The 21,422-nt window shown below is 36.2% G+C and overlaps 1 pseudogene; it reads left to right on the top strand.

Annotated features, from left to right (window-relative positions):
• Positions 1-711: 711 nt before the first annotated feature.
• Positions 712-1,510, top strand: LOC117705670 (guanine nucleotide-binding protein G(I)/G(S)/G(O) subunit gamma-4 pseudogene; annotated as a pseudogene).
• Positions 1,511-21,422: the final 19,912 nt, after the last annotated feature.

Here is a 21,422-nt window from a genome sequence, read left to right as displayed (position 1 = left end):
AAAAAATCATGATTGTGTGACTCTTTTATTCTCGAAAAGTGCAGGAAAAAACTGTTTATACTAGAGGATTCACATTCAAGATTTTCTCTCTGTGTAAAATGCTTTGTATTCTATATTACATAACATTTTAGTTTCAAGTGCTTATTTATAAAACCTTGTGAAAGATATTCTGCTTTCATGGTCGTGATATAGCTTTTTTCATAAGACATGATCAATATTTAAGTACAGATGATAAAAGAATGACTTACAGAACAATACCTCATAGCCAATTTTATTTATCTTTAATTTGTCTAATACTCATATTGTAGCAATTTGTGAACAAAATGTTCAAAGCGAAATCACAGTGAAAATCGAAGCAATTCTCTTGATTGACTGTTGGCTAGATGTTAAATATTCTTTGTATCATCCTGTGAACAATGGGTCAATTTGAAAAGATAAAAAAAGCTGAATGAAGGGAGTGCCTTGGTCTGCTTGCTATCTTTCATTAGGACTGAATTATGTCTTTAAAAAATAAACGATCTTCTTCAGTTGATAAATGTGCAAATTTCATTTTAAACATGCACAGCCCTCAAACTATTTAAAGACAGTATGTGCATGATGAAATATAAATTGCAGAAACTAATCAAGTTTAGAAATCATGGGCTTCTGGCTTTGGTTTCTCCTGTGATGCTCTGGCAGGGCACATCTTCCCTGATTAATAGAGTAAAAAGCATGAACAAGGAAGAGGCCACGTGTAGTAAGCAGCTTCTCATAATAGAAGATGTGATTTTTGTTATGAATTATGGAAAATAAGATAACAACTTTGAATGATAATTCCTAACAGCCTCCTCACAATCTTTGAAAGGATGTCACAATCTCTTCTGTTTCAAAGAGCTGATTATAGAATTGCAAAGAAGATGGGTCCTAACCGGTGAGGTTTTTGCATTTCAGAAATTGTGCAGATTTTATCATACATCATCCTTCAATGAGATATTTATTTCAGGGAAATATGACTGTTAGATTTTTCTTAATCCTGTTTTTGTTTTTGTTTTGTTTTTTTTTTTTTTTTGTATTTTCACTGGCCTTTAACCATGAGCCCCTCAGTTTGATAAAAAAAAAATAGAAACCTTTGAATATTAAAGTGAGTTTTAAAGTATCATTTTGCATGTCTCCAAAGTCATAAGAATTGTACATAATAATGGTTAAAAACAACAACAACAAACTAGCTTGGGAAATAGCTTCTATGGGAAACTTGTTATATTTTGAGGTCTCCAACCATGTAGAAGCACAGACTGAAGTAAGGCATGTCTAATAACAGTACCACTCATGTCTCCCAAGCCAGGGAAGTTGTGGAGCAGCTTAAGGTGGCATACTGCATGAACACAGTAAAGGTCCCAGGCAGCCTCTGATCTTGTGGCCCAGTGTGAAGCCCATGTACCTGAGGATTCCCTCATCATCCTGATGCCTGCCTCAAAAACCTTTTCTGAGAGGAAAAAAATTCTTCTCTACCATTCTGTTACACCCATGGTGAGGAAATGGGACTGAGCATGATCCCACAGAGAGACACGCCTCCCTCATCATGCACTTCATCCCTAACTAATCGCTATCTGGGTTCATCTTGTTTTATATTTACCTCATAACGTTCAATTTCCTTTTCTTTTTTTGGGTTAATGTTTGATAGTTCCACCCATATAAAAGAAAACAATTTTTTAAGTGGCCAAATAAGGGTTAACAATTTTGAAATTCTCAAGAATAAATACATCCAGTTCATAAAAATCAATGGGCAATTAAAAAAACTCATACATCTTGCACATTTATATAGTAAAATATAATTCTAAAACTACTTTCATAAACATTACAGTTAGAAATAATTAATCTTAATGTTGTAACTATCGAAAGAAAATTCTTAGTTGACAATTGAGGAAGCTGATTCAAGGCAGTCAAGTAATTATCAATGGGGAAAGAACGTGAAACGTTCTGATGATGACGACAGGGCTTTAAAAATGACACAATGAACGTGTCAGATTACTAAACTATAACAATTAGTGAAAACAACTCATCAGAGATGTTCCTTTCCTCTTTTGAGAAAGGAACTCATGTAGCCCAGGTTGATCTCCAACTCACCACGAACTCCCAATCCTCGGATTCCACTTCCTAAGGGCTAGGGTGGTTTCCTAACTCACTCAAGTACACATAACTGTAGCAGCATATTTTCCCCGCAAGTTGTGAGTGGCCAAGGTGGGAGGAGTAAGGAGAGAAAGAGGAGGAGTAAGGAGAGGAAGAGGAGATGAAAGAGGAGGCGCTAGGGAGGCAGAGATGGAGGAGTGATGGAGAACCCAGCATGTATCTGGAACAGTCCTGGGTAACAACTGATATCTAGGTTAGATACTGGGAAACACCTCTAATTGTGTAAGCATCTTGTCAATTGAACATTATCAAACATATAAAGCCTTTGGTTAATCTTTGAACTTTAGAGTCTCATTTCGACCCTAGATGGTGGGATGGTCTGGGCACAGCCCAGCCTGTGGAGACACCGTAGAAAATTGGCAGAGCCATCTCCCTCGCTGGTGTCTCCTGGGTGCCAGGGCGGGTACTTCTGGCCTGCCTGAGCCGAGATGTTGTAGCTTGTGGCCTCAAGCCTAGAGTAGTCTAGAACATGGCGGCTCTGTAACGCAAGACAGATCGGGTGCTGCTGATTCAAAATATTACCGTAACACATAACTATCAGAATAACCCCACAGGGACTAAGATCTACCTGAGAAAGTTCTGCTACTATTTGCATTCTTAACAGCATATGGCTTCTTGCATCTACCCATGTTTAGCATAATTGCTGCCCAGTAACATCATTAGTTTCTCTGCTACTCACACATAACAGCACCTTCTAAAAGAAAAAGTATAAATTTTAAGCCAAATGTGGCCATGATTAGCCAGGGCCTTAAGGATTTAGGTAGAGGTCACCAATCTAGATGGTCTAACACTTAACACCTTTGCAGTTTGCTTTAAAAAAAAAAAGAACTAAATATAAATTAATTAGTTTTTAAACAAATTTCAATAATTTTAGATGCTAAAATGTCTTTGTTCTGTATCTGACCTTGATATAATCACTATACAAATTAGTTATGAAACTTAAAATGTAGGAGAAAGTGAAATGTTACTTACAGTCCACTTGTCTTTGAAATAGCTGCTTTATATCTCTGTGAATCACAAATGTATGTCAAATTTTCATATAAGACAACAAAATGAAATAGATTAGAAATGAAGAAATGTAATAGTCCTCATTGCCATGACCTTTAAAAGGTATAAAGAATAAAGGCTTAGTTAGTGGTGTGCATCTCAGACAAAAATATTTTAAGCTATGTATGATAATATGCAAGTCAACTGAAAATTCTAACAGTAAAAAAGCAAATCATTAGGGGATATTATATTTCTTTAATTTGTCATATTATCAAAGGCTATCATGGACTATCTTACTCCTTTATAACTTATGAATCATGGCAGTTTCTAAACTAGATAAAAGTTTTCAAGGAATAATTTATTATCAAGTTTTCTTTTGATAAGCTCAAAGAGTTTTACTGAATGATGAGGTATAATCAATCATGAAATAAGTATTTGCTTTTACTAATCACCACAGAGAGAGAAAGAGATAATTAATATGTGAAAGAAAAAGTTAGTACAACTCCCTTCTTATCAGAATGAGCCCCGGTGATTCCCCAACTATCTTCATCATTTGTTTATCACTTCCAAGTAGAGAAATTTCTCCCTCTGTATAGCCAGAAAATTAGACCATTATTATTTCATTACTATCCATCAGTGGCTGTCAAAAATTTTTGGATTCTGCATAAAATATGAAAACAAAATTCCAAGTAAAGGCTTCATGGTGCAGCATAGATCCCTCCAAAACAACAGTGTTTAAGAAGCAAGAAACATTTCAATAGAAATGTCAATGGTAGGTAACATCAACAATCTCAGGCCCGAGTCCTCAATTTATTTTTAAATTTATCTTTCTTTGTCTTAGGATGAAACGTAAGGCTTCATGCAAACTCAGCAAGCTCTATAATACTTAACTCTGTTTTTAGTTTTTATTTTGAGGCAGGATGTCACTATGTTGACCAGGTTGATTTTGATATCACTTTACAAAATAAGAACATCTTGAACCTGTGAAATGCTTGCCTCACCTACCTGAGTGGATGGCTTCAAAGGTCTTTAATAGAAACCATGGCTAATACATTTTTTATAATCACTGAGATAGATAATGTTGATTGTCAACCTGATTATGTCTAGAATCAAACAAAATCCACCCAATTGGGCTTGCCAGTGAGGGTATTTCTTGATAACTTGAAATGAATAGAATCACCCAGAATATAGAACACATGTCCTGGTGGCACCCAACATAAAAGGACTTGGAAAAAGGAAACATGGATTTTATCTGTTTTCCCCCACTCTTTCTAGGAAGTTCATCTATCCTGCTACTGAGATATAACTTTCCTCATATTAAAAACTGCTTCTTTGGGATTCCAAGTAGACTGAAGGCCAGCAGCTCTTGAAATGTCCTCTGGGACTCTAGTACTAGATTGGGCTCAAAGACATCTCATACTAAAATATCTCTGGGATTCTTGGCCTTTCTGTCATGAGATAGCCATTGTTTGGACTACGCAGGCCACACACTACAACCTACTCTAAAAAATTCAAAGATATATATATATATATATATATATATATATATATATATATATATATGTGTGTGTGTGTGTGTGTGTGTGTGTGTGTGTGTGTGTGTGTATGTATACACACACACACACACACACACATATATATATATGTTGGGAGCCGACTTTTAGCAGAAAGCGGCTATTAGCTTTGCAGCCATCTTGAGCCATATACCCTGACATGAGACTTGTTTTACATCAGCCTACAACAGCTGAGCACACTCTGATAACATCTTGCTTTAGATACCCAGGATTTTCCTTGGGTGTGTGAGATTAAAGGTGTGTGAGATTAAAGGTGTGTGACTTAAAGGTGTGATTTAGAGATTAGATTTAGAGACAAGACCTAAGGGCATGACTTAAAGGCGTGACCAAAAGGCATGGCTTAGAAGTGAGACATATAAAAGGCAAGAGACAGACAGGAGAGTTCAGAACAATTTGGAGTAACAGAGATTCAGACACGAGGAGTAGGAACAGACATTAGACACTTGGAAGAGAACAGCGAGGAGTACAACTAGGAACTAGAAGGACTACAACTAGGAACTAGGAACTAAGAACTAGGAACTCAAGACTTGGGACTTGGACTAGGAAGAGAGACTGAAGAATAAATGGGATTGAAACACATTCTGTCTGGTCTCCATTCTTTGAGTCCGTCCTCACTCTCTCTCTTGCTGAACCCTGACCCGCAGACCAGAGCAGCAGCTTGGGCCGGGAACAGTGGCCGCCAAGTGTGGAGTGGAGAGGCCCGCAATATTTTTGGCCGCCCAAAGTGGGGAAGCTCGGGCCTCAACATATATATATAAGCTCGAGTCCCTGTTTGGGCGCTAAAATAATGTTGGGGACCACACTAGTCCCATGTTGGGGTGGCCAAAATAAGTGTTGCAGCCCAGGCAAAATGTTGAGGCCCGGGGCCAACCCACCGTTGGGCGGCCACTGTGTCCCAGCCCAAGTTGCCGCTCCGGTCTTCAGGTCGGGGGTTCAGCAAGAGTGAGGGTGACGGCAGATTCTACCTAATGTCTGATGTGTATGAATCTCTCTCTCTCTCTCTCCCTAATGTCTGGTTTTGTCTTCTATAGTCTCCCTAATGTCTGAATCCTACTGTCTGCCTCTGCATTTTATGTCTTACTTCTAAGCCACGCCTCTAAGTTACACCTTTAATCATGCCCTTAGGTCTTGTCTCTAACTCTGATCTCTATAATCTCACACACCTTTAATCTCAAGGTATCTAAACCAAGATTATCAGAGTGTTCTCAGCTGTTGTAGGCTATTGTAATTCAAATCTCATGTCAGGGTATATGGCTCAAGATGGCTGCAAAGTTGATAGCCGCCTTCTGCTAAAAGTCAGCCCCCAACATATATATACATACATATATATGCATACATATATATACACATGTACACATACACACATATATATACATATACACATATTCTAAAGATTCTGTTATTTTATATAACCCTAATACGACAAGTGTCCTATGCTTAACCAGTATTATATGAAATTAATAATAAATAAAATATTTATTCATTTAGATTTCTTATTCTTTAATTGGGCATTGCATAGTTGATTTGCTGCATGGTTGAATACCCCCATTGCTCCCTTTCTTCTTCATATTCAAATGATAAGATTCTTATGAAGATATGAAAAAGACATGCTGGGGCTTGCTGTGAGTTGTCTGTGTCACAGGCTCTTTCTGATTTATTACTCTGCCATCCTCAACATGTGGATCCCACTCCATGGTCTTTAACTATTCTGTCAGTGCCTACCTTTGTAATCTACATTCTAAGTAGAGAGGAAAGAGCAAGAAAATAGAATACGTATTTATTCTTTTCAAGGGAAGTTCTTAGAAATGTCACTTACCTCATGTTATCTTATCCTGTAGATAAAAACTTTCACTTTATCAGCACAATAGAGGAGTGGAGACAGAAGTCTTCAAATTCACGCCTTTTGGCTGTTATGTTTTGAGTATAAATAACTTCCCTTAGGCTGGTGAATTTAATGTTTGGTCACTGGCTGGTAACTCTATTTTGAGAAATGGTAAAAAAAAGTCTAGGAGGTTGGGCTTACTTGGAGGATTTAAGTCACCTGTGGCTTGTTATGAAGATTATGCCTAGTCCCTAGTCCCTAGTCCCTAGTCCCTAGTCCCTAGTCCTTAGTCCCTAGTCCCTAGTCCCTAGTCCCTAGTCCCTAGTCCCTAGTCCCTAGTCCCTAGTCCCTATTCCCTAGTCCCTCCCTCACTTTTGGGTACCCACTACCATGAAATGAAGAGTCTCCATAATATGTTCCTATCAGCATAATTCTAGGCTCACTCACATAAAACCAATGACCATCTTTTATAACTAAGCAAAATCAAAATTTTCCTTCTTTTCAAGTATTTTGCCAAGACAGTCCAAAGTAACCATACTTTATGAGGATTAAAGTAACCACACTTTATGAGAAGTCTATCATGAAGAAAGGGCTATAGAAAACAAGCATTAATGAACATTCTCTATCATAATGACCTTTTCAATTACCATAACACAGGAAAAGGCGACATTTGCTTACAAGAAATGTAATGATGACTCGGCTAGATTCTGTAATGTTAATGACAAGCAATGCCAGATTCCAGCTTCATCCTCCTCTCCATTTGAGCATGAAGCACTTAAGAAGTATTATAAAACCTTGTTAAATTATTTAGATAAATTTTGGGAGTGGAAAGATGGCTTATCAGTAAAGAGCACTTGCTGCACATCCAGAAGACCTGAGCATGGTTCCCAGCACCCATTCTGGACACCCCACAGTCACATGTTACTCCAGCTCTGTGAGTATAATGTCCTTTTATGGCTTTCATGGGCACTCCATTCAAGGACATAGCAGCCCCTCATACTCACATAGTCACACATTAAAAACAAAACTAAAAATATTTTTTAATGTTACACATCAGTTTAGATGATATTACAGCTCTAAGTTCAGAATTTCTGATAACTGAGTCATTTCTTCACATCTTACCCAGCTATGAATTCTTGAGCAAGTAAATGAGGAGAGATTTTGCTAAAGGATCAAGGTGGAATAATTCATGGATTTTGTTGTCAAAGCCACCAGGAACTACGCAAATCTTATGTGTCAAAACACTCTATCAAATGGATACCCATAGTTATAAAGGGCCTGCTTTCCAGTTTTAGAGACAGTGCCAGTGGCCTGGGGGCCAAGCAGTAGACACTTTTCCTATTACCTCTATTAAAGCAGGAATTGTAAGTCAGTAAAGCTACATATATTTCTACCTCTAAATAGCAGTTTCTTACCACAGCCTTTTGAGGGAATTATCAGATGACATATGGCTAGTATATAATACAAAGATTCTAAAGTTTATTAGCTAAAATCATGTTAAATCATACTTTAGTGGTTTATGAGCAGAACATCTGCTCATTCTGAAAATGACACTCAGAAAAAAAAAAAAAAAAAAGAGCAAATGTCTGTCATTCAATATGTTTGCTAGAACACAGTCACCAGACCACCTAGCTCCATGTCAGCAATAACTAGAGAATTTGCACAGGTTTTCCCTATCACCAGTCCTCAAGCAATGAGAGGAGCAAGATGTTTTATCCTTATTTGAGCACCCATAGTTTCTCTGACTACTGAGTTGTTGATAGTTTGTCCAAGTGTAACCCACATACTGACAAGTTAAAATTATGAAATGGTCCTTAGAGAGGTAATAGTTTCTATCAAAATTATTTTAAATGTTTGTGCAAGGAATCTTCAATTCATTATTTACCATGCAACAGAAAACATGAAAAATAGGAAGATTGTATTGACATCATCTACTGAGAATCAATATTGTCATGCTTTGGAGGGCGATATGGTGACAATGACCCTTGTGTACAGCTGAGCTTGCTTATGTCTTCTGGATTATCCAGTGACTTAAGAATATTCTTTTCGTGATGTTTAAAGTGTTTACAAAGGTTACATAATACACAGGTTTTCTCGTGATACCTGAGGCTTCATTAGAATGTGACAGTAAATGGTATGGCTTGAAATGCTTATACCATCAGCCTGGACTCAAAACCCTAATGCTGAGTTACTCAGACAGTAGAAAACCTGGGTGTTTTGCTGTACCAATCATAACTTCCATTATTCCTCTTGCTTTTTCTTATTCTTCTGCTTCAAGTTCTTTTTACTGAGATTCAAAATGAGGCACAGAAATTGACGAAATATAAAAAACAAAATTAGCTGGCCTGACAACTTCCTGAATGACCCTCAAGAAAGCAACGCAACCAATATTAGCATCTGCAAAAAAGAGACACCTTCTCTGAGGATGGAGGGAAGAAATGTTCCCATCCCTGGAAGGCTTTGTATGTGCCAGGATATTGCAGGAGCTCAGTGGGTAGCTGAGCCAGATGTTCACTCTGTCTGTGCTACTTTATCATGAAGCTCATGTATTAAAGCCTTACTATGTTGACATTCCTCTAAATTCCAGCCTCCCAGTACCTTTAAATAGCCACATGTACTCACGCTGTCTGTAACTATATTTGAGACACTTCCCTTAGTCAACATCAAAGTTCATTCACAATCACGCTAACCCTCTTCACACTCCTCTTTTTCTGCATTCATGCTAGGAAATCTAGAAGGAAAGCAAGAAGTAATACAATGGTGGCAGCTTAGATCTGGGCACTGCATGTAAAAGCAATATAGTTTAATTTGATAATAAACAGGAATAGTGCCAGATTTGACTGACTGTACCCGAAGATGTTGAAATGAACGTTTTCACTGCCAAATAGAAATGGGAGCTCATAAAAAAATTAACATGTTGGAAAAATAGAGCCTCAGTTGAGCACACATCTGTTTTGTGACTATTATTTATTTATGCTATAAATTATGTCATCTAAATTAGCTAATTGGACCAACAAATCCATATCCCTAACCACGCTGTGACATCAGTTACTGATGACTTACATTAGGCTTCAAAGACTCCCTGCAGCATTCTGTCAAAGTGGAAAATAAGAGAAGCAAAAGAACTCCTGGTGGATGACTACAGGCTGTCTTTGTATCCATTGTTAAGACATCAGTGTACAAAACAATTCGTTCCTTAAAATTGATATGATGTCACCTATTCTCTATAACCTCTCAGGATTTTTAAAAATCAAGACAAGCAGTTTACTTACATGATGTGATCTTTCCAGTCATCCTCAAATAATTGAATTTCCTGAAGTTCTTTTTTTTTTTTATAGTTTATCTTCTAATGGATACAGAAGAACAATACACATCAATAGGCTGCTATGTAATGTTTTGGTATATATATATATATATATATATATATATATATATATATATATTCACAGAACTTATTGAAAATCTCTGCATATTAAGGGAATTTATTGTAATGACTTATAGTTGGTAGTCCAACTAACCCAACAATGGGCAGCTGTGAAGGGGAAGTCCAAGAATCTAGTAGTTGCTTGGTTACACAAGGCTAATTCTTTCAGCTGGATGTATGTTGGCAAGTAAGTTCAAGCAGGCAGACAAGAGTGAGTCTTCTTTCTTCAATTGTTCTTATGTAGGACTGAGTAGATATTGCCCAGATTAAAGGTGTGTGCCACCATGCCTGAATTTAGAACTTGCTCTGTTCCAAGCTGGCCTTGAACTCTGAGCTCTTCTTGCCACAGTCTCTTGAGATTAAAGGCAAGTGCAACCTCATCTGAGCCTAAGCTTTTCACGGCCACTATAGCACAAGACCTGGATCACTGGTGTGCCCTCAATTTCTGGATTATACTTCATTCCAGATGTAGTCAAGTTGACAATCAGGAATAGCCACCACATATTCGTTCCTAGAAACTTTTGTCATCTTACAAAAAATTTTAAATTCATTATAATTCAAGGATCACATGCAACATTGCTAGGTAGTTTCCCTTCTATCTGTTCATAGGTCATTGTTCTCTGTTAGAGCATTCCTTTCAGATGGCCCCAAAGCTTTAGAAGTGTTTGTCACCTTCTTTCATAATGGCCACTTACATCTCAAGTTTCTACCAATGAATTTTAGTTCATTTTCAGTCCTAGCCTGGATGACTTAAATTTTAATTTTTTGGAGTGTCAAATCAGCGATCCCAGGATCTTCCACTGTCACTGTTTTAATGTCCTTTCCTCCAATGAAAATAACCACACCTCATCGATCCCCTTTCTCTCAATGACCTACAATTTACAAGTTTTTTTGATTGTTTGGGTTTTTGTTGTTGTGTTTTGTTTTTAAGAACTAAAACTTACTGGGGGAGAGGGGAGAGAGAGAGAGAGAGAGAGAGAGAGAAAGAGAGAGAGAGAGAGAGAGAGAGAGAGAGAGAGAGAGAACTTGTACCATAATAAGTATTTTCAAGCTGGGTGTGGTAGTGCATTCTTTTAATATCAGCACACAGGTCACAGAAGTAGGAAGATCACTATGACTTTTCCTTTTTTGCATTAACTTATTTATTTATTCATTCATTTTACAGATTGATTGTAGCTCCCTCTTTTCTCTCTCCCACCCCACCCTTGCACCCCTTTCCCCTACTCTCCCCTTACCTTGTTCTCAGGGAAGGGGAGCCTCCCCTTGGGTACTGTGCTGCCCTGGCACAGAATTTACATGTTTTAATACCAACAACCCAGTATATCTCATAGAGATACGTTCAGCTTCAGCAATTCCTGACTCTGTCTTTTTCTGCATCTCCATCCCCATCACCTCACACTTAGACTTTGGCCTCAAGCTTCCAATACTCTAGTCTCATCCTTCCTAGCTCATGAACAGCAGGGGTTTGGCACACTATCCAGCTATCGACTATCATCTGCTTCTGTCTCTTTGTCTCTCAGTATCTCTCAAACAGACTCAAAATTAACTTTGACCTTCTGCTTCCTCCTCTTTTAACTATCTCACAACTGTAGCTTTCCTTCACCTGTTTTTCCTAATATTCAAGATAAATTATACTATTTCTCATGTACATGTTTTTGTTCCTTTCCCACTTTATGATACATATCACATAAGCTTATAATCATCTTTATCTACTTTTTCCATTCTACATCTGAGTTCTATAAATGACATGCAGTTGGAGTATATACAAACCTGGTTAAAGGTCTCTTTAAATCATGGCAGTACATCTCAAGTAAGTTATTACAGTACAACTATTGTTTTCTTAACATATGTACATATATAATATATGTTAATATAACATAATATAAATAATATAATATAGAATAATATAGAATATATGTATCATATATATTTTATTTAAATGAATATATATATACATCTTTGTATATTATATTATATACTGTGTATTTATTATATATAATATGTATATTATATATTAATATCCATATATTATATAATAAATCTATTCATATTATTTTACATATAAATAATATATTAACATATGATATATAATATAATTATGTATAATATATATTAAGAAAAAATATATATGCATATTTTGGTCATCCTTCATAGGGAACTGTTCTTGTACATTGTAATCTCCTAATTGCTAGCATGTCCTGCCACATACTCTCTCAGTAGGTGTTCTTGATGTCTACTTCACTGGGAGCACTTAGGTGTCTACTGAAGCTTATGCCTGCTTCTCCTCAGCTTTATAATCACTTAATCTTCTAGGTTCTTGTACAAAGTCACTTCCACTGCCACATTTCTCTTTCTCTGTCTTATATCTATTTCTCTCCATTACTTTATTCTCATTATTGAAAAAATATTTTATATATTTTTCAATCATAAAATAAAATACTCTACCCCAAATCTCCACAATAAAAAGCAAAACAAAAAGATAAAAACAAAACTCTGATTTTCCTTTTCAGTTATTTTTGCACCTTTGATGCTCTATATGTCCTCTGTGTTATTTAATAAATAATGTATTAACTAACATATTAATCACTGAATGTAGGAAATACCCTAATCCTAAATCATGGTTTGGCTTTCCTCCCTTTTCTTGGACATTAGGAAATAACTATCATCCAAGCTTTTTTAGATTTTCACCTAGCTAAATTATTCGGGATACTTTCCATAGAAACACAACAAAAATACACGTGAATTAGAACCCCTGTCATTGGAATGGTAGTAGGTTCAATTCAATTTTCTCCCAAGGTTTCAAGTTTCTCCCTTACCTTTATCCCACTGTTAACCTCCCTGACCACACACACACACACACACACACACACACACACACACGTACACAGAACCTGACCTACTTCAGTTCACATTCTGTCAGTATTGTATCCCCAAGGCATAAAATTGCTTTTCCCAATGGTATTCTGAAATATGTCCTACAAGGGCTCTAACTGCCCAAATATGTGTTATTGCTTAACTGTGAGTTTCAACTCACCTTTGCTCAGAACAAGATTGAAGAGGAACAGGGTTGAAGTCTGTTCAAAAAATAAATACTAAAGACAAACCATAATTTCCTCATGTCATAGTCCTTTCCCATCCTGCATCACCTGCAAACTAGGACTCATCCAACTGCAATTTCTATTTACCAGGGCAACTCAATCTAGATTTCCTGGGACAAAGAGTTAGACAGAAAGATAATATTTGTCTTTCACACTTCCAGAGTTAAGTCTGGTACAATGAACCTTGCTTAAATAATGTCTAGGAATTCTAAGTTTATGATAATTTTTTCATTTCAATTTAATAAATATTTTAAAGTGATGCATTATATAGGATTAGTAAATAAAATACTGTTAAACAGAGTTTTAGTTACTCATATAGTATTTGCATTCATTCCTAAAGTAATTAACTTCCTTAAGTAAGTTATCTCCCTAATTTGTTACATAAAATTCTTATCTGGGCAATGGTGGCATATGCCTTTAATCCCAGCTTTCTGGAGGCAGATTCACATTTTCTTGACTCTATACCCAGACTGCTCACTATTGAGGTAACCAGCATCAGCTTTTGATTCCAGGTTCATTTCCTGAATATAGCGATCTTCCCATTTATGCACACATGTTCTTACAAATGATAAGATTTCCTTTTTTAGAAATTGCATGGTTTAATGTCGGACATACACATCACATCATTTTTGTTCCATTCACCTGTGGATGAGCATTGAAGTTGATGCAGTGTCTTGACTACTGTGAACCATGCTTCCATAAATATAAACATGCATATATTTTCAAGCCCATAACTTTTACCACTGTTTGAATTTTATCACTGTGATTTTGATTTCCTTAAATCTGGAGCTTGCTTTGCCTCCTTCAGATATTTAAAAAGTCATTGTTCAAACTCTTAAACATAGAGGCATGAAGTCCCACTCCTGGCTGAGGTGATAATGGTCATTGACGGCTTGTGAGAGGCAGAGTGAGTTTTCTTCTGAGACTTGGCTTCTGAGAGGCTTTCCTTTCTTCAGGAGATGGTCCTCATGTATATTCTGGCAGCACCACAAGGAACCGATGGGTTTTTAAAGGAACACAGGATGTTGGAAGGAATCCTTTCCTTGCAGGGGACAGAGGAGGAATAAAATGTATGGTTTTGTGCAAAACACATTCTAAGTGTGTATAAAATTCTCAAACAACAAAAAGAAAAAAAGAAGTAATGAGCATGATGTAACTTTTTATTCTGTTTTTCTTCAATTTTTTTAATAATGGTTCATAGATTTCAGGATATAGGACTTTTCTCTCTTTTAAACATATTTTCTAAGTATTTGAAATTAAACCAAAATAAGTTGATTTTTGTAAACTTGATTTTTTTTCAGATAGTTTATTGATAATCTGAAAAACACTGATAATATTTGCTCATCAATTTGGTAATCTATAAATTTATTAAATTATTGGATATATATAGAATTTCATCTAAAAACAGAGACACTTTCATTTCTTTCCAGTTTGGATGGCTAGAACACACTATGCTAAATAAAATATAAAAGGAGAAAACCATGTATTAATTTTAATCTTGGAAAACTTCAACTTTCACCACTGATACTAGCTTTGAGTTTGCCATAAGAGATCTTTCTCACACTTGACTTCCTTATACTCCAATTTTGCTGACAATTCCTTACGAAAAGATATTTTATTTTGTAAAGTATACTTTCTATGTCTAGTGTGATAACCGTGTGGTTTTGTCATTCATTTACTTCATGGGGTAATTTTTCATTTATTTATTTTCATGCATTGTGTTAAATACATATACACATACATATATACATATACGTACATACATATATGTATGTGTATATATATGTGTGTGTGTGAGACATATATATATATATATATATATATATATATATATATATATATCTTTTAGTATTAAATATAATTTAATTCTAATGTTCCTTTGTTGGTTTTGTATTTGAAATTGACATTGCCAAACTGATGTATGCAAGTCCTCTAAAATTATCAAGTTATACTCATTTTCTTAAAATATTTTAGTATTAGCTTTATATAGTTAGATGCAATGATGTTAGGTACATATATTTTCCAAGACCCTTTTTTATAAAGTGATGCTTTTTGTTTCTTTTTATTTTTTTTTTCTCTTATTTCAAGTGGTGCAAATATTGACATTCCCACAGCACCTTGTTTTCCTTGTTACTCTTGGTTGCACGTGTCTTTTGTTGCCATCACTATCTGGACAAGAATGTGGAAAAAACTTCACTTTTTATGATTTATTTTAGTATTTTTCTTTATACAGATGTGAGTGCAGATGCCCATGGGACTGCAATTGTAGGTATTTGAAAACTGCCTTACATAGGTGCTAGGAGACCAACTAAGGTTATCTGCAAGAGTAGTATACCCTCTTACCACTGAGCAAACTCTCCTCTTGCACATTTGACATTTTTTATATCATACCTTACATCTTTTCTAAATATTATTTGGTGGGTGACAACACATTGAATGGCCTCATATTGAGGGCCTTTCCCCTCTTGAGCTGCTTCTATGGTATTGTAACAAGAAGGCAAAAGTAACCCTCCAATGCCCGGAAGGCATGACAAAACTGCTTAGTTTACTGCATTCAGAATTATGATTGAGGCTATTCACATCACAGTGGAGCACAAGGCAGAAACCAGGACAAGAACCAACACATGAGTATAACCTTCAAAAGCTCAACCATCAGGACTGTCATGTGACAAGAATTTTCCTGGGGCAGGGAAACAAACATGTCTACTCACCTCAGACAGAGAACACATGACGGACCAAAATTTAGATCACATCAAAGTTCAATTAGTTTTATAAGGGTTACTTATAGGACTATGAATGAAAGATTATGTACAGAAGTAGAAATGATTCAAAAACATTGCAATATAAAAGCCTATTCCAGATTAGGTAACAGCTCACAAAAGCCAGAAACTTGGAATGTATTGCACAGCTTGCCAGAAGCTTGAAGACTTTGAGAGTGTCCTTTCCGAGTGACTCAGTTGGTCTACAGCTCTTCCAGGCAGCTGGCTGCTTTATGCTTCTTCAAGACAACTGATCTGTTCTCAGCATCATCTTTGCAGCTTGGGTAGTTTTTATTGTTTACTCTTTGGAGAGAAGAACCTACTGAATCTGGTCAGTTTTGTGGATTTCATGAAATCATTCTGAGTGTTTTCCTTCTGGTTTAAGGTGCTTCACTGCAGAAATAAATGGTTTGAGGTCAGAGGAAACTGCTCCACACAGAGACCTACTTCCTGTGCTTATGCCTTACCTTCTGACGATTCAGCAGCCTTTCAGAATAGTGTTCCTAGTTAGGAAGCAAGAATTCAAAGCACAAACCTTTGAGAGATTCTTTAGATTTGAACCATAGCAGATACGGAAGCTCTATCTGTAGTAATGTCTTGAGATTTGGAATTGTTGTAGGCCAGCTGACATTGATCTTTATTAAAGAAGGTCTAGGGTTATTGATTTTAAACCAAGTCTGAATTCTGTTATTTTTTTTCTTACATGCAGGGCATTTCTGTCTACACTATTGTATCTGAAAATAAAGGAAAGGTGTCTCAGGTAATATAATCTGTCTTCCCTACCCTTTTCAATGTGCCTTTTCTTATTTCTGTGCTATGTCTAGATAGTGTAACCTCTCACCTGTTTTGCTTAGTTCTTATGAAGGAATTTCATGCCTGGATAGTTGTTTCAATTGATATTTCTGCAGAAGGACACACTCTGGACAGTTCTATTCTGTTGTCTTGGTGATATGCTTCTTGGTATTAGCACATTTTCTAATGCAAGTTGACTTCTGGTCCATATAGGAAAAATAGTCCAGATTATAAGGCCGATACTTAATGACTGAAGAACTGGCCTCTACATTTTTTTGATATGAAAAGTTATAGTTTATTAATTATTTCTAATGAAGTATAAAAAGAGAGTTTCTGACAGCTGAGAAGGGGTTTGAAATAGCTTCCCATTACAGACATTTCTGTCATAAATAAATGTGGTTGGTATTAGAGAGACTCATTGCTAGTGTCTCCAACTATCTTATTCAATAGCCTTAATGTTAGCCTACAAACAAGGACAAAAAAAGGTAGTGGGAGTGATGGTAATGGGTTAATAGATCCCATGATATATCAAATGACTTCTAAAAAGAAGTACTGCTTTTTTAAAAAATTGGATATCTTATCTATTTACATTTCAAATGTTATCACCTTTCCCAGTTGGTTTCCCTTTGCAAACCTCCTATCCCATACCCTCTTACCCTGCCTCTGTGAAGTTGCTCACCCACCTACCTACTCCAGCCTCACTGCTCTAGCATTCCCCTACACTGGGGCATCAAGCCTTCACAGAGCCAAGGGTCTCCCTTCCATTCATGCCAGATAAGGCCTTTTTAGCTCCTTCAGTTCTTCCCCTAACTTCTCCATTGGGGTCCCTGTGCTCAGTCCAATGGTTGGTTGCAAGCATCTGTGTTGGTCACAATCTGGCAGAGCCTCTCAGGAGACAGCTGTATCAGGCTCCTGTCAGGAAGTACATCTTGATATCCACAGTAGTGTCTGGGTTTGGTGTCTGTAGATGGAATGATCCTCAGGTGGAGCAATCTGGTGAGATTATCGGATGTTACAAGTATACACAGATTTTTGCAATCCTTGCAATTCCTGTTTGATTTTGGAAAGAATTGTAATTGAACATGTCTAAGAGAAAAATAACTCCCCTATGCAGTGTTTGGATTTGAGGATAGAGAGATGAGGAAGAGCATAGATATATAATATGATTCAGGAAGGAATAAGACCAGAATGAAAGTTGGTTCTTCTTTACAGGACTTTGAATGAAGAAGTAATGGAGATTGAGTATAGGACCAATGATACTATATCAAAGGTAATATTCATTATATTCATTATGTTGCATTTTTAGACAAGTAACAGGGACCCACAAAATCATTTAGTAGCTTAGACAATAGTAACGTACAAATGTATGTGAGTGTATGTGAATTTACATGTGACTTTTAAGATAATTATTTATTTTATATGTATGCATGTTTTGTCTGCATGTATGTGCCTACCACATGAGTGTTCCCATCTATGGAGCCAGAAGATTCTGTAGACCTTAAGTTAAGGATGTTTGTGAATCACCATTTGGGTACAGGAACTAGACCTGGGTCCTCTGGAAGAGCTGCCAGCTCTCTACATCACTGAACCAACTGTCAAAGCCCCTCACACTATCTCGAGATGGCAGAGTCAAATAGTGAAAGGCATTCAACCCACATTTTATAAAACATGTTATAAGACACATGTTTTATAAAACTTCCTTTTTCATTCAATGAATAAGTAAAATATCTTGACCTATGACATAATAAAGTATTTAATGGCCCTCATACTATTTTTCATGTACTGGAAAACAGCAAAACATTATATTTCACTTATCTGATATGTTTTTTTATTACAATTAATAGACACTATTAGAAATTTTTGTGATTGGGAATAACAGCAAGGCTGAGGAATGTCCATAGATCAATTGACACTACATTGAACCATATACATCTTCAGACTTAGAGTTATAATTTTACAGTCTACTCGTTTTCAATTAGATTGTTGCAGCACCAACAAACATTTATTTGGGATCCAATAATTAAATAAGCACATTCAATTTTTTTATTTTATTTCCTAATGCAGGTCATGCTTTATGACAACAATGAACTGAAACTACTTACAGTTGTCAGAAATTGGGATTAAGCAAAGATCATGACTTCATGTTTAATTGAAAAAGGAGGGTACAGTAAAAGAAATCTCTATGGAACCAAGGCTGTGTGAGAAAAGAACAGTGTATGTACTTGTGCATATACATTCCCAGTTGCATCTTTAACCCTTTACTGCAAGTGTCTTCAGAACAACTCATTTTCAATGCAAATAAACTTGAACATAAGCTATCAGTGAAATGCAAAAGTATTTCATTAGATTAGAATTGTTATCTTCCCTTTTGCTGAAGTGACAAGCCTGTGATTATGTATTAAAGGAAATGAAAATCCCTCCATAGAAGCCAGCCAAAAAGATTCTGCTTTCAAGTGTACTCATTGGGTTCCAATTTCTATTATGTTTCTACTCTAACATTACATTTATGCTTCATCTTATTAAGTTCATTTACATTAGAGTGAAAGTCAGTGTAATAATAGAATAAATTATTTTGAAATTAATGTTAAAATACTAAAGACTGCAAGGCAGCTTTGATGATTAAAGTTGATTATAATGGCTAAATGTTGACAATATAATATATTCTCCAATTATTTCTCTGAATATTACATCTCATGATACATTTCTTCAACTTCCTTTGTTATTCCTTGCATTCAAAAAGGCATCTATGAATATATATGACAAAAAATTAAAGTAGGAAAATCAGAAATATAGTAACACTAAAAAGTAAATAATATAGAAATCTAAATAATATAGAAAATTAGAAATCAATGTTCTGTTTTCATTTCTATTCAAATATATTAAAGATGGACCTTGCCTTCCAGAAAAAAAAATGGTAGGGTACTTGTAGTCTTTTTCTGTCTCTTTGTTCATCCAGACCCAATCCTTTAATCTCTTTCTTAGAATTCCACCAAAGTTACAGCTACAGCCTTCTCACCAGATCCTGCCCACATCTCCTATGGATTTCAAGACCATTTCCTCCTCATCCCTTTGGTTGTGACTGTATCCCAGACATCAGATTCAGCAGGCACCACAGGTAATAGAAAAGCCATCCTACCTAGGACAACATGAAGATTGGAGGCAGACTTACAACTCTCTTATGGAGGATTCAATTTACCTTCCCCCTCCCAGTCCTATTTCTAGAATTATAGCTAAAGAGGGGGCTTCCTTTTCTCTCTGATCCCATCCCCAGTGGATCACAAAGACCTTCTCCTCCAACCCTCCTTCCCCCAACTCAATTACTCAGCCTCCAATAACAGCAAACATTCTCTATGAACACCCATGCCAAACAGGCTAAGAAAGCAGGTAACACACAGCCATCTCAACTCTGAAAATCCAGAAAGGAAACAGAAAACAACTAAAAAACAATAATCAGCAAATAAAGACAAATCCAGAAATCAGCATCTAGAACTTTAATTATCCCAAACCCAGATACCAACACATCAACATAAAAATGAAATCAATAATACCCAGGACAATAATGTCTCTACTCAGCTACCCTACAACAGCAGGCCACAACTATACCCACATAGTTGAAGCATAAGGAAAAAAAAACCCTTAATGGGTAAGATTTTGCACAGAGCCTTACCAACCTAAGACATAAGTGCATTGCTTTTGATAATGCATATTTCATGATGGGTAAGGAAGGAATTCTTGCCAGAATACAGGCTCAGTCTTGTTAACAAAATAAAAAAAGGGGGAGAGGTGAAGAACATTTGGGGCTGCTTGGTAAGAATCTGACATGGGCCAAGGACAAGGAAATAAGCTGCTTGGCAGGAATATGACATTAGCCAAGGTCAAGGAAGTAGGCTTCAGGCAGGAATCTAACATTAGGTTAGAACAAAGAAGTAATTTCAGGCAGGAATCTAAATATTAGGCTAGAACAAGGAAGTAGGCTTCAGACATGAAAATGACTTTGGGCTAGTACAGGGAAATTGGCTCAGGTATTTTGGTCATTCTGATAAGCCCTTAGAAACAGTGATCATAGGATTGATTGCTCTTTGAAACCTCTCAACAACAATGAACTCAAAAGACACAGACTAACAGACAGGATGTGAAAACAGGATCTACTCTTCTGTTTCACCCAGAAACATACCTCAACAAAAAGTATAGATATTATCTTGGGGTGAAGGGATTGAAAAATATTTTCCCAAGCAGTTGAACAGCTAGAAGTTACAGCCAGGTTAATTAATATGTTATAAAGCAGACTTCAAAATGAAAACTAATCAAAGGCATAGGGATAGAAACTACATGCTTATCAAAAGAAAAATCCACCAAAATGATATTTCAATTCATAATATTTATGCCCAGACACAAAGGTACACAAGTTTGTAAAAGAAACACTGCTACAGCTTAAAACACTGCTACCTAACACACAGGTAGTGGGGGACTTTAGGACCAACAATGAATAGGCCATCCACACAAAATCTAAACAAAGAAATACTTGGACTAACAATCATTATAGACAAAATGGGCCTAACAAATATTTATGGAACATTTCACAAAAAATACAATAAAATATAAGTTCTAGTCTGCACTTCATGCCTCTTTCTCCAAAATTGACCACACACTTTGGAACAAAGCAAGTCTGAATAAATACAAAAAAATTGAAATAGTTCCTTGGATTCTATCAGAATAGCCCAGATTAAAGCTGGGTTTCAACAACAACAGAAACCATAAAAAATCTAAAATGCAGGGAAACTGAACAAATCTCTACTCAAT

Source organism: Arvicanthis niloticus, chromosome 3 (genome assembly GCF_011762505.2).
Source record: "Arvicanthis niloticus isolate mArvNil1 chromosome 3, mArvNil1.pat.X, whole genome shotgun sequence".
Lineage (NCBI taxonomy): Eukaryota > Metazoa > Chordata > Mammalia > Rodentia > Muridae > Arvicanthis > Arvicanthis niloticus.
This window is presented reverse-complemented; position numbering and strand designations above follow the sequence as displayed.